General features: G+C 40.5%; 1 long non-coding RNA gene across 1 annotated transcript; it reads left to right on the forward strand.

Moving 5' to 3' along the window:
- The first annotated feature begins 1,040 nt into the window (after positions 1 to 1,040).
- LOC143651186 (uncharacterized) lies at positions 1,041 to 24,083 on the forward strand. Its single transcript, XR_013159899.1, has 6 exons — positions 1,041 to 1,184; positions 1,318 to 2,014; positions 2,287 to 2,375; positions 9,568 to 9,672; positions 19,984 to 20,369; positions 21,776 to 24,083. It is a non-coding gene; the product is annotated as an uncharacterized LOC143651186 (long non-coding RNA).
- Positions 24,084 to 25,132: the final 1,049 nt, after the last annotated feature.

A 25,132-nucleotide genomic window follows, 5' to 3' on the forward strand; every position in this document is an offset into this window, starting at 1 on the left:
TTTTTTTAAAAAAAGTATTTTTAGTTCCCCGGGGAGACAAGAAAGAGTTAATTTGTTTTCTGACAGGTTTCACACTGTGGGCAGGTCAGCCAAAAAAGTAGAGGAAACAGAGAACAGCCCTATGATTAATTCTACCTGTTTTCCCATGAGCGATCACCTGCTCCAGGGGTCATGAATAGCAGGTAGCTCTCCCTCTCCGGGGCTCTGAGAGCTTCGTTTGTTTGGTGACAGCTGAGTGACAAGGCCTGAAACCCGAGCCCATCGCTCGGGCTGATGTGGGGATAAAAACCCTGGATGTTCCCTCAAACATTTCAGGAAATGAAAGTTGTAACGCGATCCCTCCTGCGCCCACATCTCCCCCAGCAAACACAAAAGCTCAAAGGAGCCTTCTCGGATTGAGTTCGGCCTGGAGTTGATGGAGGGAAAGCGGAGCCCGGCCCGGGGAGGATGGGGCGGGGGTGGGGGTGGGGGCTGTGGCTGGGAGGCCCTCCGAGGCCGGGCAGGAGGAGGAGGGGAGCGGGGCGCGCGGGGCCCGGGAGCCCGTCGGGGCCGGCCCCTCCTCCGCCGCGGCCCGGGCGCCCTGCGCCTGCAGACCCCGTGGGCCGCCGCCCCCGCCGCGGGGAGACCGATCTGCAGGCCGAAGCCGGAGAGGGAAGGAGAACGCGCGGCCACCGGGCCCCGCCCGCCCCGCGGGCCGCCCCGCTGGCCCAGGCCCAACCTTTGCCCCCCGGCGGGGCCGAGTCGAGGCCCCGGGGCCCCGTGCTGAAGCTCTCGGGCCCGGACGGCCCTTCGGCCCCGGCCCCGCGGGCGGCGCGAGGCGGGCGCCCCTCTGCCCACATCCGCCGGGGGCCGGTGGCCGCGCCGCGAGGACGCGCGGGGCTCCCTCAGCGCCCCCGCGCTCGGCTGCCCCCGTCCGTCGGCAGCTTCCATCTGCCCGCGGGCCTCCCCCGCCCGGGCGCGGTCAGCTCCCCGCGGCTGGGAGATGAGCGGGGGGTGGGAGGGGTCCCGGGAGAAGGAGAGCCGAGGAGGTGACGCTCCGACCCGGCTAGGCCATCCATCCTGGGGTCGCAGTCGCCCGTCAGTCACCGCGCGCCGGGCAGGAGCGGCGGCCTGGTGGGAGGAAGCCGGCCCAGGGCCTCCGGGAGAACTTTCCTCCTCACCCAGACAGCGCCGGCTGCTTGGGGGTTCGTATTTTCTTCCCACTTGAGTTCAGAAATCTTTCCCAGACAGTATTAGCAGCCCCAATCCCTCTCCCCCCCAAACTTTCACGGGCGATAGGGAGGTGATTTAAAAAAAAATTTTTTTTTTTAAACATAGGGATATTACAGAGAACTGCTGACCTGGGAAGCATCATAGCACATTGTCAAAGATCCATCACTTCATCACTTGCAAATAGCGTGATTTAAGGCAAGTTTCCTAATTTCTCTGAGCCTGATGTCATCATCGGGAAAATAGTAACAATGGTACTTACACTGTAGGGGTACCAGGAAGCGTAAATGAGCTAAAGCATTGAAAGTAATGTGCTTGGCACAACAGACATTTAATGAATAGTAGCTATAATTACAAGCTGGAAAACCTACATCGACTACCTCAGAGCCACCTGGGAGAATCCCTATGATGCTAGAGTTTCCAGTGAAGGCAGATCATAGCCATTTCTTCCCTTTGTCTGGAAAAACTGCAAGAAATGCACGTTATTTCTCAGAGACCTAAAAGTCTGATTAGCCTTTGGGTGTAGCCAAAGCTCAAACTGATTTCTTGAAGCTGAGTCTAGAATCTTGAAGTTTAATTCCAATAATTAAATTGTGGAATTATATTAAAATCTGTAATGTTTGATTTTGTCATCTCTAGTCTTCTTAATGACTTGAAAACTAATGTAGACGTCATCATATATGATAAAATTCCTCTGATGTAAAATAAACCCACTCAGATGTGCCGGAAAATGACAAATCACCTAGAAGGCAACTAAAACATTAAACTGAGTAGAGAATGGAAGGACCCACCTACATGTGTCAACGTAAGTGTAGAATAAGAAACTACTTTGAAGATTTAATGCCTGGCTAATGTTAATACCGTGCCAGATATAGTAGTAGCTGATAAATATATTTTTTTGAGTTAATGAATGGGCTGCTGAAATGACGAGAAGTATTTAGATAGAATATAATTCCCAGAGTTGGAATCTACGGGACTCTCCTGGGTGCATTTCTTCTCTTGTGACTGTCTAATGATCATCAGCTCATTTTGTCATATTACACATACTTCTCTGATTTCAAGGCCTTTCTCATTCAGATGTTGTGACCCCAGCACCACCACCTACCCCACAGTAACTCAGAGATAGGACCAGAAAACTTCTGCTAAGAGGAACATCTCCTGAAAAGGTAAATATAGAACTTAGAGAATAGGTGGAGCATGCATCCTTAAAGCAACTGTCTTTAAGGATGGATCCTCAACCACTGCAATCCCTTTACAATTATTACATTGTTACTTCTAGAAGAAGTATTTTGTATTCAGTTCCTTAACTCTATCTTCTCCTCCAGAATTTTCATTAAAAAAAAAAATGTCCTAGCTGACACACACACACAAAAGTGTACATGATTTAGTTTTCAGTTTAGGGAAGTGATTTTTAGTCAATTACTATATTTGCCCAGAAAGAGTTTAACACTTTTTGCTCAAAAAATTCTTTATTATACTCATAAATTCCTTTAGGTGGAGGTGGGAGGCACTTGTTTAGAAATTACCAAAAATGCCTGCTATATATCCATACACTCTCCTCTATGAACACAGAATTGCACCTATCCACACAAATGTTTATTTGTGGTAAATGCGTGTCCTAATAGTATTTTTATTTGCAAAGTAATGATTTGAGTTAAGCAGTGCATAGAAAGAAATGGATAGAAAATAAAGTGTGAAGTTGGACCCATGGCTTTCAAGAATGTGTCTTATCAGTTAATGTGTAGTGACTTTGGAATGTACTTTCTTGTATTCATTTTATTAAAAAGAATATATTTGTCTTATTAAATAAGTTTGCAAGCTTCAAAAAAAAGAGAATGTCTTATAATCAGGGAAACATTTGGTAGGAACTGTGACCATATTACTGTTTAATCATTTGCATATTGTAAAATTATTTGCATAGTGCTATGGCTAGGAGTTTCCAGAACTCTGCTTTTCCTGCATTTCAGCCACTGCTTTTAACATGACTGGAATAAAGAAATATGTAGTGTTTTTTCTTTCTAAATTGTTCCAGCATCCACATGTTTAGAAATACAAAAATATGTCCATGTGCATACTCAAAAAATAAAGAGAAATAAGAAAGAGCACTCTATGCTGACGGATAAGTTAATTTAAATTAGATTAAACTTTGCAGAGGGTGCTTCAAGGAGGTTTGGGTGGAGTCCAAGCCTTAGCATATCATTCAAGAAATGAAAGGCCTTGGGGCACTCCAAAAGGCATGTCCGCTCTAAATCAGCTTTAGTTCATTTCCAATAAAAAAATGTATGACTGAACTTGAAGGCTGGATGAAGAGGGGAGTCTTATTTCTACTCTGCAGATGCATCACAGTGAAATAAAGTAAGTGTGGAAATGCAGGTCCCTCAATTTTAGAGTTTCTCTAAAGGATTTATATATAACTGCTGAGCCAGTAGTCCTGTTCACCCACTTCGCCTCCAAGAAACTGACTTATTTGCCAATATGCTGGAAAGTATAGTAACTTTCTTTCCATTGGAAGTTAGTTATATCTAAAATGTATTAGCCCTCATGAAAGGCTTAGAAAATACATACTAGATGTTTTCAGCAAACTTCATGATGCTTGCCATTTTATGATTTTAGTGCAGGTCAAGAAGTTACTGGTTCTTCAATGTTGAAAGTACTTTTTTTTTTTCATTTTGATGAAGGCCAAAATCAGTGGAAAAATTAGCCGATTTGCTATAAAATTTAAAAACTTTAGCATACTTAGCTGAGCTAAACGAAGAATGAAATGAAATGCAAGGTTTATTTTTTGAAATTCAAGTTTTCAATGTCGTATTGTGGCAAAACCATTGTAAAAACATGCACATGGCAAATGTCATAATTTGTGGCACTTTTATTTTTCTAAGTCAGACATGACTTTGGGATAATGGACATTTTGGTTTGAATAATTACCTAAAACAGATAAAATATAGTAAAACAGAAGTACCACATTTATGGGATGATATAAACAAAGCTTGCGCACAAGACTAGAGGTTGACTGTAGTATTCCATCATTGCTTTTTATGAACAGCACAAATGGTTGAGAAAGACCTACTTTCTTTGGGGGTGCAGTCAGTCTTGCTTCCCTTGAGATGTGTACCCGAGGAAGATGGTAATGAGGATTAGGGGAGCCGAATGCTGTGCGTCTGTGGGTGTACTGTGGATTGTATTACCTGCAGGAGTGGAGGCAAAATACCCATAAAATAGCCTTTCAGATTCAGTTTGTCTCGAGTTACAGTGGAAATGCAGTGGTTTGGTGCAGCTGTATACCTGTTGGCTCTGGAGACTTAAACAGAATTGGGTTGGGCCAATCCTTGTGCAAAAAGGCTTGCAGGTGCTACCAGAGGTATTAGGATTTGTGGTTTCTGACATGAAATTCTGTGGGTGATTGCATGCCCTCCTGGGTAGAGTGGGTAAGAGGCCGGATGTCCAGAGCCTGATCTGTAGCTCCTCTTTCGTCCATCGGCCAGTCTATATTGTGAAGACGAATCGGATGCTGACTGTTATTTCTCATTCCAGCATTGGCCCCCTCTGACCCAGCACCCCAACTGGTTAAAAGCTGAAGTTACAGTCTCCCATCCGTCAAGAGAAGAGCGTTCTAACATGCTCTATTTCTTAGCCGAGAAACAAAACCTCAAGTGCTGACCGCACGATTTGCCTCACTACTCTTTAGTTTCCTTGGAGGTGGTATCCACGGTGCTAGAATCATGGCTGAAATTCAGGTTAAAAGCCTCCCTTATGCTCGTACATATTCCGGTCATGACTGGAAGTGGTATCTATTCTTCACTTCCTGTTCCAGGCTTTGGTGTGGTGTTTTTGTTTTTTTTGTTTTTTTTGTGGATGGCTGTTAAGCTGTTGACTCATTCTTGCTTCTGAAGTTGTTGTCTTCTAATGGTTAAAAAAGATTACCCATATTCCTCCCGAGGAAACGCTGAAGACTTTCTGTTTAGACATATTTGATTGAATCTTCTTAAGACTCAACAAACAAACAGAATGTCTAAAAACACTTTTTAATGGTAGAAAGATGTTAGAAAATTTCTAAATTTAAGAAAATTATTGAGATATGATAATACCTGTATGTATGCTGCATCTATTTGGGACTACCAGATTGGTAACTTTTTTCAGTAAGAAAAATCAGCGATTGGATTTTATAAAGTGTAATAATGGGTTATAGGATGAATGAAATATGAAATACTATCTCAGGCAAAGTGTATCCGCTTTGTCAAAAAAAAAAAAAAAAAAAGATTTTCTCTAGTAAATAAGACCAGCATTGAATTCCTAAAGTCCACAGTTTTTGGTAATTTGAAGTGAGATAACAATAATCTACTTATTTTCCCGGCAATTTGACTTACATAGTCATCTCTTAAAACTCTTTCTTCCTCTTTTCCTTATGTCTTACTCCTTCACATGTTGTCATAACCATTCCAGATTAATTTGGTGCATATGGCTTATCTTACTTTTGTAAACAGAAATAAACACTATCTTTATTGAATGATTGGTTCATTCATCAGTAGTAGGTAATTAATGAAAGCTACTGGGAGGTGACATTAGAGTTGGTAATAAAGACGGATAAAAAGAGTTGAGGCACCATTTTTCCTCCTTCCCTGATAAAGTTGTGCTTATAATTAGCCAACGATTTGAAAAAGGAAAAATGTAATGCTAGAAGAGATTAGATGATTGAGTTGAACATTTCTATGCTTATGCTGCCAGGTTGAGCCAATTGCTTTGCATATGGGAAGCAGACATGTCAGCACAGCAATCTCTGCTAACCGTCTGGCCGTTTGCTTTCACCAGAAATGAATCCAAATATCTAGATATGCTCTCAGTGTTACAATTAAATTAGAACGCTTTGCCTAAAATGAAATCTCAGAAAACGCAAAATTCATAGCCAAGTATGTACAAGCAATGATAATAAAAACAAGGTTTGAAACTAAACATTTCATGAGATGTCAGACTCAGTCTTGTCTTTGTGATGGAGACAAGAGAAGGGGTGCTGGAATGTACCTTCAGCCCTTGTTGGGACCTTAAGAATTTGGCAGTAGTTTAGAAACCACCATTGTGAAAGGCTTCTCCCCTTCTGGTAGCAGGATTTAAAGTGGTTGTGTCAGAAAGAATCTGCCCACAGCTGCTAGCTAATCCAGAGTTGAGGTCACACTTATTTATTTTTATTTTGCAATAATTTCAAACTTACAGGACAGTTGCAAAAATAATTCGAACTCACACAGAGAACTATAACATATCCCCTCCCCGATACCCAGATGTGCCAATTAAAAAATTTTGCCACCTTTGCACTTCCAAGTGCCTATCATCTGTCTGTCTGTCTGTCTATCTATCTTTTCTGGACTTTCTTAGATCTCCACCAGTATAACATATTACATTTGATTGTCATCATCTCTTTAGTTTCTCTCTCTCTCGTTTTTTTAATTGTGGAAACATATAAATCTTACCGTTCTAACTCCTCCCAAGCATATCTTTCAGTGGAACTAATCTCATTGTCAGTGTCGCAGTACCCTCCCCATTTTCCATTACTATAACTTTTTCTTCACTGCAACAGAAACCCTATACTCATTTTGCATTAATTCCTTATTGCCTCTTTCTCCTCACCCCTATGAATTTGCATATTTTCTGATATTTTCTTTGTGGGTACCATAGAACTTAATTTTTTTATTACTTTTTTTATTGTATAATGTAACATTCATACAAAGCAAAGAAATAAAAAAGCAATAGTTTTCAAAGCACAACAACACATGGAACTTAAATTTAACATCCTAAATCTACAACAATCTCGTTGGCTTTGATGCCAACTTAATGTCAATAGCGTACATAAACTATGTTCTTATACTACTTCACTCCCCGTTTTTATGTAGTTCTTGTCACAAATTATTTATTTATACATTATGTGTCCCAAACTATTGATTTATCATTGCATCTAATGCATTGGCCTTTTGTATCCCGTAGGAACTAAAAAATGGAGTTACAAATCAAAGATACAATAGTACTTGTATTTATATTTACCCATGTCATTATTTTTACCAGATAGCTTTATTCCATGTGGCTTCAGTCAATTGCCTAGTGTCCTCTATTTTCAACCTGTAGAACTGCCTTTAGAATTTCTTGTAAGGTCAGTCTAATGGTGACGAAGTCCCTCAGCTTTTGTTTATGTGGAAGTGTCTTAATTTCTGCCTCATTTTGAGTGATAGTTTTGCCAGATATAGAATTCTTAGTTGGCAATTTTTTGCTGTCAGCACTTTAAATATGTCTTCTTGCCCCCATGGTTTCTGATGAGAAACCGACACACTCTTATTAAGGTGCCCTTAAAAATGACACATTGCTTCTCTCTTGTGGCTTTCAGAATTCTATCCTTGGCATTTGGCATTTTGATTATAATATGTTGCATCATGGGTCTATTTGGATTTATCTTGTTTGTAGTTCATTAAGCATCTTGGATCTATATATTCATGTCTTTCATTAAATTTGGGAAGTTTTCAGCCATTACTTCTCTCTGAATGTTCTCTGTCCCTTTCTCTTTTTCTTCTCTGGCTGGAATTCCCACAGTATGTATATTGGTTTGTTTGATGGTGTTCCACAGTTTCCTCAATCTCTATTCACTTTTCTTCATTCTTTTTTCTTTCTGCTCCTCAGACTTAATTACTCTAATTGTCTTATTTTCGAGTTCATGGATTCTTTCTTCTGCCATCTCCAATCACAGGGAATTTTACATTTATTACTGCATTCTTCAGCTCTGGTTTCTTCTCCTAATTTCCTTCTCTCTATTGATAATCTCTTTGCATTCATCTGTCATTTTTCTCATCTCCTTTAGTTCTTTCTCCATGTGTTCATTTAGCTCTGAGCATATATAGGATCATTTTTAAAAGTCTTTGTCTGGGATGTCACAGGTCTGATCCTCCTCGTTGATGATTTCTAAAGTTTTAATTTTTACTTTCACTTGGACCATCAATTCCTATGTCTTTGTATGTTTTGTAATCTTTTGTTGAAACTTGGACATTTTGAAATTTTAATGTGTTATTGCTGGAATTTAGTCTCTGAGGCATCTATTCCTTAAGCTTATATCCAGCTAGTGTTATATTAGCTTTCCTTGAATGCCAGGAGCTAACAAAAGAAGAAGAAGAAGGAGGAAGAGGAGGAGGAGGAGGGGGAGGGGGAGAGAAGAAGGAAGAAAGAAGGAGACAGAAGAATGAAAAACAAAACCTTTTTTCAGTCTTTGCAGATTGACCTGTGGCAGTGCTGTCCTTCAGGATTTATCCATACAGTGAATTTGATGAGTTTGGAGAACAGCTTGGGGCCAAAGTTTAGAGGCGCCCGCCCCCATCCTTTTTGCACACGTTTCTTATCTTGGGTGTGGGTGTGTGGTCTTAGGAATCCCCTGTTTACACAGACACAAATATCCCCTCTTCTGTAGGAAAGAGTTCCTCATGGTCCTGGGCACAGCCCTGTGCATTCTATTGCCAGCAGCCCCTTGCCCCAGGTAGCATGATCTGACTGCTTTCCCGCAGCATTCTGTAGGGGAGCTTCCTGAGTCTCCTATACACAGGGCCAGTTCTGAGACAAGTCCTTCAACCAGACTGATGGGTCCGACAGACATGCTCCCAGCACGTGGCTGGGGTTACCCTGCCAGCTCCAGAACTGGGACCAGAGATCTGAACTGGGTATGCTGGCTGGACCGGTGCCAAGCCAATGGGGCGTTGGGGGGGGTGGGGCCAGCCTGGGCACCATGAGATCCTACCACTTTTAAGTAGACTTTTTCTTGATTTGGTGCTCACCGTTAGTACAGTCTTTTAACTGTTTTCTGGGACTTTTAGAAAGATGTTTCTGCCAGTTCTTGCTGATTGTTCACAGATTCTGTGTGGGGGACAGAGCCCTGAAGCCTAATACTCCACCATCTGCATCAGGGAGGCATTTTTAAGAGCTGATCATGAAATGTAAAGAAAACTCTTTAACAGTGAGTGGAGAATTATGGCTAAAAATGTTATTTATGAACAATCCACAAAATGGTTCTTGGGTCAAATGCAGCATTACCAGGGAGGATTTAGCCATTAATTCCAAATGCAACTGTATATGGGATAACGTAGCCAATCTCTCCTGAAAAGATTGTGCTGGTGGAAACTGAAAACTACTCTAGTAGCTGAGTGACCGCCCTGGAGACAGTTTGTTCCTGAGAAACAGGAACCACAATCACACGGAAAAGCATCATGCTAACAGCACATATCTTATAACAAAGGTGCGGGCTGGTTTCATTGAGTTCTTGTGATATATATCATCACTTGTGTTTGGGGGTAATAAATATATTTATTATAAAAATAAAAATAAACGGATCTTTGTCTTTAGGCTGTGACTACGGATCTCTGCTAAACATGGTTTTCATTAAGAAGCACAAAATAAAAATGTTGCCAAAGCACCCCAGGGAGGCGTTACATTGTGAATACTCATAAGGTAATGACAGAGATTTTTATCTAACTAGATTCAGTGAATTTATTGGTATTTGTGTATTAAACCAGGGAGACCAAATCTGATATAAACACTGGATTATCTTTTTGGAACAATTGTAGTTATATTAGTTAACAAGTATAAGCATGTGTATTAATTAAGATTATACTTAATTTTTCAATCCAAATACTTCCAAGTACCTAAAGCTGTGCTTATATAAAAGTAGCATCACTATTCTATTAAAGGGGGAAAAAAACGTTACTTCCAAACACAGTGAAACAACACTTTGAGAACACAGAAAGCAAAACACCTATTGGGCTGAATGCTATGATTTTTTTTTTTTGAATGCTTTGATTTTATAAATCGTTTGTAAATTTAAATTAGGCAGCTTTAGTCACCCTCTCCCCCCACCCCTTAGTATTATATAGGTCTGTTAACATGCACTAAAGTTTTTAAGACACCAGGATTCTATTTCTTGAGTTTCCCTTTATATTTTAAAATCAGAACCATCTCTTCATCAGAGTCTGCCAAGGAGTAGAGTACACCAGCAGAAAGTATTGCCAAAGTCAATTCATTAAGAGTGTAACTGGTACACAATAAACTCTTTTCTTATTGCAATTGTGTAACAATTGTTTGTCATCTTGTTTTAGAGTTCAGGGTAGCTAGAATGAAAAAAAAACAGTTGGGGTTCTAGATAACTCATGAGAATAGGCTGTTACCTACAGTAATACATAATTACAATCCTGTTTAGGCTCTTGGCAGAAGTATTCAGTTTTATTCTCACTTTTGATGTCCATTCAAAATCTATCCTTTAAAAAACAATTTCTGGTATTATTTCCTGTTCTAGTTTGCAAGCTGCCAGAATGCAATATACCAGAAACAGAATGGCTTTTAAAAAGGGAATTTAATAAGTTGCTAGTTTACAGTTCTGAGGCTGAGAAAATGCCCCAATTAAAACAAGTCTATAGAAATGTCCAATCAAAGGCATCCATCCAGGGAAAGATACCTTGGTTCAAGAAGGCCAATGAAGTTCAGGGTTTCTCTGTCAAATGAGAAGGCACAAGGCAAACACAGTCAGGGTTTCTCTCTTGGCTGGAAGAGCATGTGGCAAACACAGTGTCATCTGCTAGCTTTCTCTCCTAGCTTCCTGTTTCATGAAGCTCCCTGGGAGGCATTTTCCTTTTTCATCTCCAAAGGTCACTGGCTGGTGGACTCTGCTTCTCGTGGCTGTGTCTTTCTGCTCTGCTCTCTCTGAATCTCTCTCATTCTCCTAAATGTTTCCTCTTTCATAGGCCTCCAGAAACTTATCAAGACCCACCCAAATGGGTGGAGACACCCCTCCACCTAATCCAGTTTAACAACAACTCTCGATTAAATCACTTCTCCAGGGAAATGATCTAATTACAGTTTCAGACATACAATGCTGAATAGGGATTAGAAGAAATGGCTGCATTTTACAAAATGGGATTAGGATTAAAACATGGCTTTTCTAGGGTGCATACATCCTTTCAAACCAGCACATTTCCAAAAAGAGTAATTATGCTCTCACTAAACCCCTTCTAGCATTATTCAGGAAGAGTTTAGAGAATCAAGGATAAGTTTGGGTTTAACACATTAGTTAAATTCCAAAGGGGCAAGGATTTGGGCTAATATCCAAGCCAAGATTCATGGATTCTCAAATCGTCCCTACTTCCCATACAATCAGGACACGGAAACCTGGGGACTTTGTCTTGGTCAGCTTGAGAAGTGGCATTTCAATTCCCTTTTATTTTTTTCTCCCCTCCATCAAAACCTTGACCCCAGTGGTTTATAAACAATCTAGGCACATAATTTTTCTCTTCTGAATATTCAGGAGATATCTCTGGAGAGTGCTCAGGTTGTCAGATATTATTCTAATATTAGAGCCTGCCTGTCTTTGCTTAAGGTTCAGGTAAGAGATTCATAATGAGACCTGATTCACATGTGGGACATGGGGAGAGTCTAATGAGTCTTAAAGTTTCCAAAATCTTATTCTTGAACATTTCTTCCCTGCATTCCCCTGCTCCTATTTTCTGCTGAGACTCGTTTCTCCTTGTGTTCTTTCTTTTCTCCTTTATACTGCTCTCCAAGCTTCTTAGCTTGGTTGGCATTTGAGTGAATGTAAATAAAAGTGGAAGGTGGGTATCTATCATATGAGAGGATGTATTTTATTTATCTTGGCATGATCGGTGCCAGCTCAATGCCAAGTACTAATAGTGCTTAATAAGTGCCCTTTGAGTGGATAAAAGAATGATGTTCAGGAATAAAAGGGACAGCGAGTGACATCGGGAATACTTCTGTCACTCCCTGTCCAGCACAAGAGGGGGCAGACAGCCTGTGCTGGGAGGGAGTCTGGCAAGCCTGTAGGGGAAACCACGTAGCTCTAAGGAGTCTGCGATTGTAGGGCTTTTTACCTGGCAAAGCTGTTATATTTGGAGCTCATATATTTCAAAAATTTCACTTAAATTTGAAAAATGTTCATATATTTTGACAATTGGAAGAATAGGAGATGGTCGTTTCTGGAAAGTGGTTTTACCCAGAGAGACAAAGTTCTTAACAAACTTTGAGTCTATAGCACAGTTTCTCAAGTCTGATCTGTAGACCTCCCACGTCAAAATCCACTGGTGTGCTTCCTGCCCTTTAGACAGCACAAGTGGCCCTTCTGCAAACTAAAATTTGAAAATAACTCCTCCAATTAATAGTCTCATATATAGACCAAGCCAACATCATCATCACTTCTTACCTGGTTTCTCCAACAGTGCCCACGGCTGTCCTCCTTGTCTCCAGCAGCCAGAGTGAGTTTTGGGTCACGTCCCTTCTCTGTTTTAAGCCCTTCAATGACTTCCCATTGCACTTAGAATTAAATTTAAACTTCTTACCAGGGCCTACAAGGTCCTGCCTGATCTTATTTGCTAATCTTATCTCGTTTCAAGGTCTGCTAGTTTCCATACTTCAGTGCAATTAGCTTTCTTTCAGTATCTCAAACAAGCCGAAATCATTCACTCTTCAAGGGCTTTACACATGCAGTTTCCTCCAATTCTTATGACCGCCTCCTCTTAATTCTTTCTGCCTCAGCTTGAAGGCTCCCTTCTCAGAGAGGCCTTTTTTTCTAAGGCTTAAATATGGCAGTAAATAGTTTTGAGGTATTTTTGGCTACAAGTAGCAGAAAATCTCACCCTAAACCGGGTTAACGCAGTAGGGCGGACTCCAGTATGGCCCATCAGGGACCCTGCTCACTGCAGTCCATTTGGCTATACCACCCTCTGTGTGCTGATGCCATTTCCAGGCTGGTTGCAAGTTGGCTGCAGCCGTTCCAGGCATTGCCTCCAGTCACAGCTGCATTTAGAGGGAGAAGAAGGCTTCTTCCCGGAAGCTCTCAGGAGGAAGGGGCCTTTTTCAGAAGTGCACCCCCCAACCCTTGACTTTTCTTTTTGTCACTTTGGCCAGAATTAGGCCATCTGCTAATTTATAAACCAGTCACTGGTGGGGGCCGCAGGATAACTGTGATTAGCCTTGACTAGGCTAACCCCCTGCGGGTGGTCTGGTGAAACTGCAGACCCCTTTACAGAATAATATTTTAAACACCAACCACTGAGACCAAGTACTATCAAAATAAACGATAAAGACCTATAGTTATCAAAACTAACAAATTTGTGATCTAGTTATGTATATTATTTTTATTATTAGAGCCTAAAAATAATGAATAATAATTGGTCTAATAATAATTAGCCAATTTTGAAGTAGTGATGAGCCTAAATATTTTGAGATATCCACAACAACTGTAATGTGGTTTGAAAACATCTGTGGTTTCTATTGGCGACAAAACCACAGGTACTCTGAATATGACTTGCTTTGTGGCTGTTTTAGCTATCCTGAGCTGCTCAAGCAAATAGCACGCATGGGCTGGCTTAAACAATAGGGATTTATTAGCTCACAGTTTTGAGGCTAAGAGAAAGTCCAAACCAAGGTGTTCTCAAGATGATGCTTTATTCCCAAAGACTGGTGTTCTAGGGCTGGCTGCCAGCGATTCTCGGTTCCTGGCTCCTGTCATATGGCAATGCACATGGTAGCCTCTCCTGGCCTCTCAGTTCTCGTCCGGGTTCTGTTGAATTCCATCTCCTTGCTTCGTGTGGCTTTCTCTCCTCTGTCTGAATTTCATTCCGCTTATAAAAAAACTCCAGTAATGGGACTAAGACTCATCCTGACTGAATTGGGCCACCCTTAACTGATGTAACCTCGTCAGAAGTTCCTACTTACGATGGGTTCACACTCACGGGTTTAAGTTTAGGAACCTGTTTTTCTGGGGTACATACAACTTGAAACCACCGCAGTTACCTACAATAATAATTGAAGGAATTATTATAAACTCTAATCATAAATTATTATAGGTTAATTAAAATATTAATGTGATTTTTTCCCTCATATAATAAATGGACATCTTGAACTTAATGCTGGATTAAAAACTGCTTGTCTAAACTAATCACTTGAAGATTAAATCATATGATATGTTTAAAATGCTAAGCATAGGGACCAGAGCATAATAGGTGTTCAAGAAATGTTAGCTTAAAACACAGAAACACAAAGAAGTTTCAAAGTCTGTTTGAGTTTGCAACCTGCTGGAATGCAATATACCAGAAAATGAATGGCTTAATAAAGGGGAATTTATTAAGCTGTATGCGTACAGTCCTAAGGCCATGAAAATGTCCAAATTAAAGCAAGGCTATACTATAGAAATGTCCAGTCTAATACACCCAGGAAAAGCTACCTCCGTTCAAGAAGGTCAATGATGTTCAGGTTTCCTCTCTCAGCTGGAAAGGCACACAGGGAGATCTGCTAGCTTTCTCTTCCGCAGCTTTCCCAGGGCTCTGTCCGTTCTGTTGGCTCTATCGGTTCTGGTGGCTCCTGTGGCTTTAAAACTTTTTCCAAAATGGTTCCCTCTTAAAGGGCTCCAGTAAGTCACCCCAATTTAAATGGGTGGAGACACATCTCCATGGAAACCATCAAAAAGGTCCCACCAAGCAATATTGAATGAAGATGAAAGGACCTGGCTTTTCTGGAGTACATAATAGCTTCACACCAGCACAGTCAGAAACCCAGAATAATGGAATTTAAAATCAGCTCACGTTATCCTGATGAACGAGGAATGGGATTTCAGTGCAATATATGGATACCACTGCTCCAAAACAATTTCACATATGTATTCTAAGGCATTGAGAGGAATTGCAGATGAGTTAAAGTAACTTGGTGGGTGGACTAGAACCTTATCAAAAAGTGTTCAAAATTACTCCGAGCGTATTGAGGTTATCATCCAGAGAATGTATTCCTTAATGCCACGGCTCGGTCCATCAGTCATTGTGACTTATATGCTTGGACTGCAGCTCACTCTCGGTCATATTGCTGATACTGGATAAACCAGGAGAAAGATTTGGCTCTGCGTTCTGTAGTGTGGTCAGCTTGGCTCAAGGCTGGGCGGTCCTGGCTTGTACCAGTTGTGGCTCTCCATTAAATTATAGTTCTTTACCCTCCTCCTTTGAGAAGCTTATAAGTTTATGACCATTAAGAGAGATTTTGGCCAGGCAGATAAAAGGGCAACTTGACCTACAAGATGGGGGCAGGGTGCGGCAGTGGGGAGGCATTTGCTCTGTCCATGTGTGTCTTTCTGTCTGGAAGGGGAAACTTAAAGGGATGGCTTTCTGTTGTTTGATGACCATTCCTGCAGGTTCTCCCCATAAAAGGACTTTCCATATTTCTAGAAGTGTTATTTTATTTTTCGGAATTGCCCTGGTTTAGTTATTGGGAGGCTTTGCCTCATATTGGTCAAGTACACAAGTTTTGGAGTCAGACAGACCTGGGTTCAAATTATGACTCTGCCATGAGCTTTGGGTGTGATTCTAAGCAAATAACCTCTATAATGATAATAATAATAATTGCAGAATTAGCAATCACAATTTCAAGCCCAAGAATTAGTTTTTGACTATTCTTCTCAGCTTATGTAGGTTATATAACCTGCCTCTCAGCTTTGTTTTCCTTTCCTGCAAAAACAGAGATCATTGTGCCGCCTACCTCATAGGGTTTCTGTAAAATATAAAGTACTGTATGTTGCCGGTTTTCACCACGTGGGATGTATAACAAGGGATCAATACTTGGCAGTGTTAGCTATTATTGGTATGCTTAGTCTTATACAGCCAGTAAGACTTTACTGTCCTCTATTTACTTCAGTAAAATAATAGGACAGTTGATTTTGTTTGTCAAGGAGGATATGATGTGGAGTAGTAATGATAATTAGTACCTGTGACTCAAGGACTAATAGGTTCTAAGCATAGTCTATCATAACTCGTGATGGCTCCATTGTTCTTGCAAAATACGGATTATTATAACTATAATATTTTCATATTAAGAAATTCTTTAACAAGGACTGACTTTTTCTCTTTCATTTTTCTCTGTCCAACTTGTTCTTATTCGAAATGGTTTTAGCTTGCTTTTTAATTGTATTTATTTATTTATATATATATTTAAATACAATAAAACACCAAATAAACACAAACATTCCTATTTTGATCATTCCGTTCTACATATATAATCAGTAATTCACAATATCATCACATAGTTGCATTTTATTATCATGATTATTTCTTAGAACATTTGCATCAACTCAAAAAAAGAAATAAAAATACAACAGAAAAAGAAATAAAATGAAAACAGAGAAAAACAAAAAATAGACATACCATATCCCTTATCTATCCCTTTCATTGATCACTAGCATTTCAGACTAAATTTATTTTAACATTTGTTCCCCCTATTATTTATTTTTATTCCATATGTTCTACTCGTCTGTTGACAAGGTAGATAAAAGGAGCATCAGACACAAGGTTTTCACAATCACAGTCTCATTGTGAAAGCTATATCATTATACAATCATCAACATAGCTTGCTTTTTAAATATTCAATACAATATGTGAGTTCTTAATCTCATGCTGAATATTGCCAAATCAGAAATACTTAGGCCAAACACTGTTGCCCACAAAGCCTTATTTTCAGTTTGGAATTTCCCTACTCTTGGATTATTTTATGCCAAAAAAAAGTGGCATAAATGAGCTGGTTTCTTACAACCATTATCAAAGCTTCATTTAGGAAGATGCCAGGAATGGAATCCATGTTTTTATTGTTGTTGTTTGTTTGTTTGTTTTTTTCCCATGGTATTTTACTAGGACACGTTGCCTACTATTTACTGAGCTTAAGGAACCAATTTTGTGTGTGTGTTTTGACAAAGGTTTCCCAGGCAAGTGAACCCGCTCCGGGAGAGGAGCCTGGGATGTGAGTGCCATCTACTGGATTCCGCAGGCAAAAAGCCTTCCTGTAGCTAGTCCAAGAACAGCGAATCACTTGGCAGTTTTTAAAGGGAGATTGTCCAAATAACACCCCTTTGATTTTAGGTCATAAGGACAGCTGTAGTGCCGAATGAGTAACGTGATCTTGGGCTAAATGTGCAGATTTATAAGAAAAACATACTCAGGAAACAAACTCAATGCAAAAATATTCCACTGGCCAATTGTTTATAAGCTTGCCAGTACCAAGAGTATAGTAAATAGTCTTCTGTTTATATTATGAGCTCACTGAGTTTAATACATCGGTGACATAGGCAGTTGGTGGGTGGCTTTTTACCTTAGGGAGCCCTGTACCTATATCTCACAGAAGGGAAGGAAATTAGGGGCCCCTTGGTTGTGACTATATATTGGCTTCCATGCCAAATGTGCAACCTTGTCCTGGATTTTGGTTTTGGGGTCACAGTCCCTGTTTAGGGGTTAGAGCAGAAGTGCCCCATCCACATCACTTCAACCTAACGGGCTCTGTGGAGATAACTTCACATGGTATATGGGGTAATTCAGTCAACTGGGACTCACTGCAGCATCCAGGCAATTTATAATTCCTATTGAGGGCAAAAAAGGTAGAAATAGCTCTTTGGGGATATAGATATATATCTTGGTCTTTTAAGAGCTTCAAGAATTTTCTTCCAGGCAGACTCTTGGGCAGGACATGAAAATTGCAGAGCTCTGTCCATATTCTAGCTACTTGGGCTATGTGGAGGGAAAGAGATCCTAGGAAAGGAACCTCACCTAAGCTTCTCCTTGTGTCATTCTTGACCACTTTTGTAAAAGTTTTAGTTTTTGGAATTGGCCCCTTGGTTACAGCTCACCCAAGGATTGTCTTTAACATACTATTAAAATGATACCAGTTTTCTGCTTTCAGGATTTAATAGAAACTGGTGGATGTCTCTCTCCTGCTCTGGTTCTTTCTTCCCATCACTGAAAAAAGATTCATGCATAATTCACAAAAGAGGCTGTTGGACTAAAGCAATCATTCTCTTTCATTTTTCAGGGTTGGTTAATGGCTAAGTTTCTAAACCTCAAAAATAAGATTCTGATTTGGAAGGCGCTCAAGGACTCGAAGGCTTTTTGTTTTTGATTCTGATTATGCCAGTTCACCCTGATAGTTCAAGGAAGTTCAACTTCATTGTTCTATGGGGAAAGGATGGGTGCAATTTCCCCAAAGATTTCTAGTTGATAATAGCCTATATTGTGTGAGACCACACTGTATTTGGCACTCTTGCCTTTATTGATATCAATGACAAGCCAGAATAGATCATGGAAATGCTACTTCTCACATCTTACAATGGTACAATCTGCTTATGAGAGTGAGGTTTTCTGTCCTTACTCATGATTGCCTGTTCAGAATCTTGGCTTCGCTCTACATGTACTTCCTGATTTGAACTAGGTTTGGAGGCTGTGTGACCCTGCCTTTGAGCAATTAACTTAACCTCGATAATAATAATATAATAATAATAATAATAATAACAATAATAGCAGCAGTGGTAACAATCATAATTTCAACCCTAAGGATTAAAGAATTAATTTTTAACTATTATTCTCAGCTACTCTTCATCCAGAGTAAATCCCTATTTATTATTGGTCTCTTGGATCTCTCAGGAAGCTATGCCCATTCTCTGTTTCTGGTGCTTCTAATCTGTATCAGCAGTGATTAATTCTTGGCTCTCCTTCCTCAAGTTCCTCTACCCCGTGATACCCAACTCCCAACAAAGTTTTTTCTTTTACAGTGTCTTTCAAATTCCTCGAGCTGTTGTTAGATTAGTTTAATAATGGTCATGTGTAGATTGGCGTCGGATTTGTAGAATCTTCTTGCTTTTACACTGAATGGCTTTTAGTGATAGGTTTTACTCTTTTATCCTCAGGCCCTCAAAGAATGTTGCTGGGCAAAAAATTGGTTCTGATCCCATGTGGAACAGAAGACAAATAACCTAGCGACACAGGCAGACGCTGTAGAACTCACCAGGTTTTGCAAAAAGAACTTGAAACAAGACAGGGATGGAAGTGAAAGTCTCCGTGGGTTCTTAGTGTTTCATCACAAAGTTCTGTGGTAAAACCAGGGCGAAACCGCAAGCTTCAATGCTGGCCAGAGCAGCCCTGGAAGAACGATTCATTTCAAGGTTAGCCAAGGTCAGGCGGAAACTTGGCTTGTTTTATTCATATGCTCAAACCCCAGACCTATTGAGTTTTGCATGGTTTGGGGTTTCCAAAACAGAAAGCATTTTGGGGCCTAGTCCAAAGCTGAGGCCTGGGGACTAAGGTTAAGGGAAATTTGTGCTGTCTTGGTTTGTAATTTAACAATGTGAAAGTGAGGGATTTTATCTCTAGAGTGACTCGTTGAACCTTATTTACTTAAGCTGTTCTTTGGAAGTTTGTAAGAATAAAGCATGTCGTTTCTCTCTCTCAGTCTCTCTACCTTATAGGAAGGCCAGAGTCTCCAGATATTTCTAGAAGCCACGGGAAAATTTATTTCCTGAAGAATTGCATGGCTGAACTTATATCACCCTCATAGACTATCGTCACATTCTCTGGCTCAGTATTTGGGTAACTCTCTCGGGGTAAAGTTAGCAAGGTTGCCTAGTCTGAAAGGATTGGAGCCAGCCCAGTAGTCTGAAAAGAAATCGTGTTGCTTTTTCAGAGTAAGATTTTGGAGAAAATAGAAATAGTCAAGCTCAAGAGATTAGGTTGTGTCCCACAATGTGCTGTGGGAAATGTGACTCACGAAAGACTCGCTGCCTACGACTGGACTTGTAGGCAGTCCAATCCCTGCTTAGGGAATCATTGGTATTTTACCAGGTCTAAGTCTTCTAGGAGGTGGCAAAATCCATCGTCGGTTATGTATGATTTCAGCTGCAAATTACGGAAAACTCTCCTAGAAAGTTTCAGTCTTACATGGGGTTATTTGTTTTCTTAACAGGAATTCTGAGGTTCGCAAGGAGGCTCGTCAGTGCCATCAGGAACCTGGACTTTTTTTCCTCCTTTCTACTCTACTGCTGCCCTTGTCTTGTTACCTTAGCGTCTTGAGATGGCTGCTAGAGCTCCAGCCCTTACGTCCGATTCCAGACAGGGAAAAGGACAAAAGAGCTAAAGGGCAAAGGCTGAAGGGCAAAATGGTAAAAGATCAATTTTATTAAGAAAGCAAGAACTATCCGGAAGACTCAGCCAGCAGATATCACGTCTGTTGTAACAGCCAGAGCTGTGGCACACAGCCATCTTAGGAGAAGGCGGTTAAAAAAGAAGAGCACTGTGGCTGCCGCGTGAGTGACGCTGTCTCAGCCAGACAAGCGGTCAACAATACAGCAGGTGTGATATGCTCATGCTAAGCAGGTATCCTCCATGACCCAGTCCCATGGCATGGCCAGAGGAAAGCATTACACCTAATCTTTAGGAGACACTTAAAAAAAAAAAGGTTCTCTGTCTGAGAGGTCCAGTGGATGCAGTATCAGATAATCACAGTGCGATTGTGTAACTTACAAAGGATTGGACATGAAGCGATGAAACCATAGTGTTGTGAGCTACTGTTGACAGAGTCCTCAGAATAAACAAACCAGCTACAACCCATGCCTTTCAAGGTTCCGTCTTAAGAATTCCTTCCTTCCTCTCTCTCTTTCTCACTCCTTCCCTCTTTCCCTTCCTCTCTTTCACTTTCTCCTCACCTTTCTTCCATTCTTCTTTTTACGTTTTTATCATAAAATTTTTCAGCATATAGCAAAATATGTATGCAGGTATACCAAATATGTATACAGGTATACCAAATATGTATGCAGGTATACCAAATATGTATACAGGTATACCAAATAAATATGTATACAGGTATACCAAATATGTATGCAGGTATACCAAGTAAATATGTATGCAGGTATACCAAATATGTATGCAGGTATGCCAAATACATATACAGGTATACCAAATATGTATACAGGTATACCAAATACGTATACAGGTATACCAAATATGTATACAGGTATACCAAATAAATATGTATACGGGTATACCAAGTATGTATACAGGTATACCAAATATGTATGCAGGTATACAAAAATATAGCAAAATTGTATACGGTTTTACAATACCTGTATACCTTCCACTAAATTCAATAAATTATAAACAACCATTTGCCTTATTTTATTTGAAGTTATTCTTACCTTTTTCTTTCCTTTGTTGGTTATGAAAAAATTTTAACTTAGAGAAAAGCTAGTAAAATGACAAACACCCATGTACCGACCTCCTAGAATTAAAAATGAAAATTTAAGAGTATCTGCGGATTTTTTAAAAATAATTTTTAAATTAAAAAAAAATATGACAAGAAAGAAACACATTCTTAACATATGATCATTCCGTTCTACATATATAATCAGTCATTCACAATATCATCACATAGTTGCATATTCATCATCATGATCATTTCTTAGAACATTTTATCTGCAGATTTTCAAAAGAGGAAAACAAATCTTAATCTTCAAGAGAACAAGTATTGGAGGGGCAGTAAGGGTGTAAGTAAACTCCTTCAAAGAAGGGTTGTTCTGGGAATTAAAGCAAAGTACTCCAAATGGAGAAAGAGAAGGGCTGGTTGGATTTGTAGGGATGATAAAATCCTGAGAATGAAGTCACATGAAATAGGTAAGATAAAGCAAGATGAATTTGTCACAGGCGCTCTTTCATGCCTACCTCACGGAAATACCTGCCATTTCTTTTCTTGCTGTTGCCAGAGCTCCTGAAATACCGTTCAGCCAAGAAGTCCAGTTCTCGCTGCTAGGCACTGCGGACTGCCAGTCCCAGACAGCCCTGGAGACAAGGTACTTCACCCCTTGGAGGCGCTGTTTCTCCCTCCTCCATCAGAAGAACTATGAGCACTGCCCCATATATCCCAGAGTACCTTGGGCAGTGATTGAAGAAGTATATACAAAATTCCCTTGGGAAACTGAAGAGAGAAGAGGAAATATTCAACTTCCCATTTGGAGAATTCCTGATATTCTTGCAAGCCATGGGGACAACCAAATCAAAATCTTGGGGTTTGCCCCTGTGAAATTGATTCCTGCAAAGGGTAGGCTAAGGCTGCTTAAAATTATACCTAAGAGTCACCCCTAGAGACCCTCTTTTGTTGCTCAGCTGTGGCCTCTCTTTCTCAGCCCACTCAGCAGGTGGACTCGCTGCCTTCCACCCTACGTGGGACATGACTCCCAGGGGTGTAAATCTCCCTGGCAATGTGGGACAGAACTCTCAGGATTTGCTGGGACTTGGCATCATGAGATTGAGAAAGCCTTCTTGACCAAAAGGTGGAAGAGAGAAATGAGACAAAATAAAATTTTAGTGCCCAAGAGCTTTCAAGCAAAGTTGAGAGGTTATCTTGGAGATTATTCTTAGGCATTATATAGATACCCCCTTTTCAGTTTATGGTGTATTGGAGTGGCTGAAGGGAAGTACCTGAAATTGTTGAGCTGTGTTCCAGTAGCCTAGATTCTTGAAGATGACTATATAATGTCATAGCTTTAACAATGTGACCACATGATTGTGAAACCTTGTGGGTGACGCTCCCTTTATGCAGCATACGGACAGATGAATAAAACATATGGACAAAAATAAATAAATAATAGGGGCATGAGGGATAAAATAAATTGGGTAGATTGAAATACTAGCGGTCAGTGACGAGAAGGGGTAAGGGGGTTGGGATATATGAGTTTTTTCTTTTTATTTCTTTTTCTGGAGTTATGAAAATGTTCTAAAAATGATCATGGTGATGAATGCACAATGTGATGATACTGTAGAGCCACTGATTGTACACCATGTATGAAATGTATGTGTGTGAAGATTGTCAATAAAAATATTAAAAAAAAAAAGAAGGAACTATGAGCAGACCAAGAGCTGTGAGGGAGCCGAACTGTGGTCAGTGGTGTCCAGGCCCATCAGATTCCAGCCAAAACAAGTTCCTATCAAGTGATTTATGGTGGTAAAGAAAACAGTGGGGTTGACTGAGAGTCAAGGGCGAAAAGTGAATGAGGAGCTCAAGCTCAACAGCCAGCCACCTTGAGGTAGGAGAGGATTAAAGCATAGGTGCCAAAGATGTGCACTGTTTTTATCTGCCCATCTCCTTGGCTCCTCAGATTGCTGGGCGATTTGATCACCAAATTTATCCCAACCACACCTTGATAAGCAAGGCAGACAGACCTAGCGTTGAGAATTTGGATGTACGTCCCTTTCTAAAACACCATTTGCTACATAAGGTTTTCAGTCTGCTTGAAGGAAAAGCAAATTTGTTCTGTTTTCCTTCTTCTTGAATTTTCCTTTGCCACACTCTTGTTTTTCCCTAGTTGTCCGGCTGTGTTTGCTTTTGCTACTGCTGCTCTCGTCCAATCCCCACTCTCCCAGGCAGCATGTTTATACACTGCAAGGTGAAAGGGGCAAATAAAGGTTTTCTCACTGACACTGGCTCCCTCTGCTTTCTCTTTGGGGTCAATATACTGCTTCTTTTACTATTCTATTTCTCTTAGACTTTCCAAGTGTCCCTTCCTTTTAATGAGGTAAACCTAAATTTGGAACTCTATTTATGAGAAAGCGCTTTCAAAAGCAAAACTCAGGAGGTATGCTTGCCAGAAAGGTTAGCCAGCAAACACCCAGCTCTTGTACAATGCCTTACGTTCTCTAAGGAATACGACTCCATTAAACAGACTTTGTTGCCGGAGGGTTTTTAATTTTTTCCTCTTTCAGGCTAAGAAGGATGTCTAAAGTGTTTATTATTCACCTAAACTGAGAGCAAGTGAGTGTCCTTATCATTCAAAAACAAATACACCTGCCTGGCAGCAGGAACCCTGCCTGGCTTTCTGAACCAGGAAAATCAACACTGTATTCAGAGCCCAGCCAGTAAATTGGAAGGGCCTGTAAGATCATGTTGGAGAAAGGGTTCTTTGATGAAAGATCAAAATTTCCAGAGGCTCAAGAATTCCCATTGGAAGATCCAGATTGGTAATCATTTTGTCTACACAGGGTTTGTAGTGAAGTAGTAATCATTTACGCATCCTATACTACTAAACGCGGACTGTAAGAACTCTGATGGTTGGGAGCCCATTGAAAAGTTAGCATGGGGAAAACCTAAGGGACAAAGGAAAACCAATATCCTGTGCTTAGCACTTCCTTTTTTCTTTTTTCTCTTAGAAAGGCTGGAGCTTAGCACTTCTTTCTGATACCCCCTAAGGACTCAAGCTCTTCACTACTTTCCTTTTGGTTGACAAAGAAGCTAGTTTGGTTCTGAAACTTGGTCCTCATTTCCTCCTATCTTCAGAAGCATCCTGATATCCCCCCCACCCCCCCAGTGCACAAGATGACAAGACCTAGTGTTCACTCAGTTATTCCACTAATCGTTGAGGGCCTGTGACGTTTAAGGCACTGTACTTTTATGGACACAATAAAGGTGTGGTTTGAGATCCCCGCTCTCTAGGGACTTATGATCTAATGGGATATAAGACGAAACACGCACACTGGGGCTACATATCCATTGCTCTCACTCTGCCGCTGCCAGCTGCAACAACACGTTTGTGCTGGAGGTTGTCTCAGTTACCTGCTGCCCCTAGCTCTTTCCCCTCGTATTTTAGGCATTCTCGGATTGGTCCTAAGGAAACATTTTTTTTGACAACTTTAGAGTCATCTGGACAAGTTGGAACGTGTTATTTCCTTTTACCTCAGCTAATTGGATATGGGGGGATGGACTCTCCAGGTGGGAGAAATTCCTAGGTCTGTAAAAGGGGGCATTGGGTGGTGTGAGAAGGATCATGTTTTTGAAGGAATAAAAGTATTCAGGATCCATTTAAAGAAATTATCACAAAATTAAGGAATCATTGAACATATGGTTATTATTATTAATGAATATAATCAAGCAAAGTTAGAAGTCACATCGCCACATTTTCAAACCTAAGGTAGCCTGCAACAAAGCATGAATTTTGAAATTAGCAGAGCTGTGTCCAAATTCTGCTCCACCATTTTCTATCCCTAGAACCCTGTGCAAATTACTTAAGCTTCTATTTTCACCTCTACAAAACAGAGATAGCAATATCCACTTTTCAGAGTGATGTGAA

This window comes from Tamandua tetradactyla, chromosome 12, assembly GCF_023851605.1.
Source record: "Tamandua tetradactyla isolate mTamTet1 chromosome 12, mTamTet1.pri, whole genome shotgun sequence".
NCBI classification, from domain to species: Eukaryota; Metazoa; Chordata; class Mammalia; order Pilosa; family Myrmecophagidae; genus Tamandua; species Tamandua tetradactyla.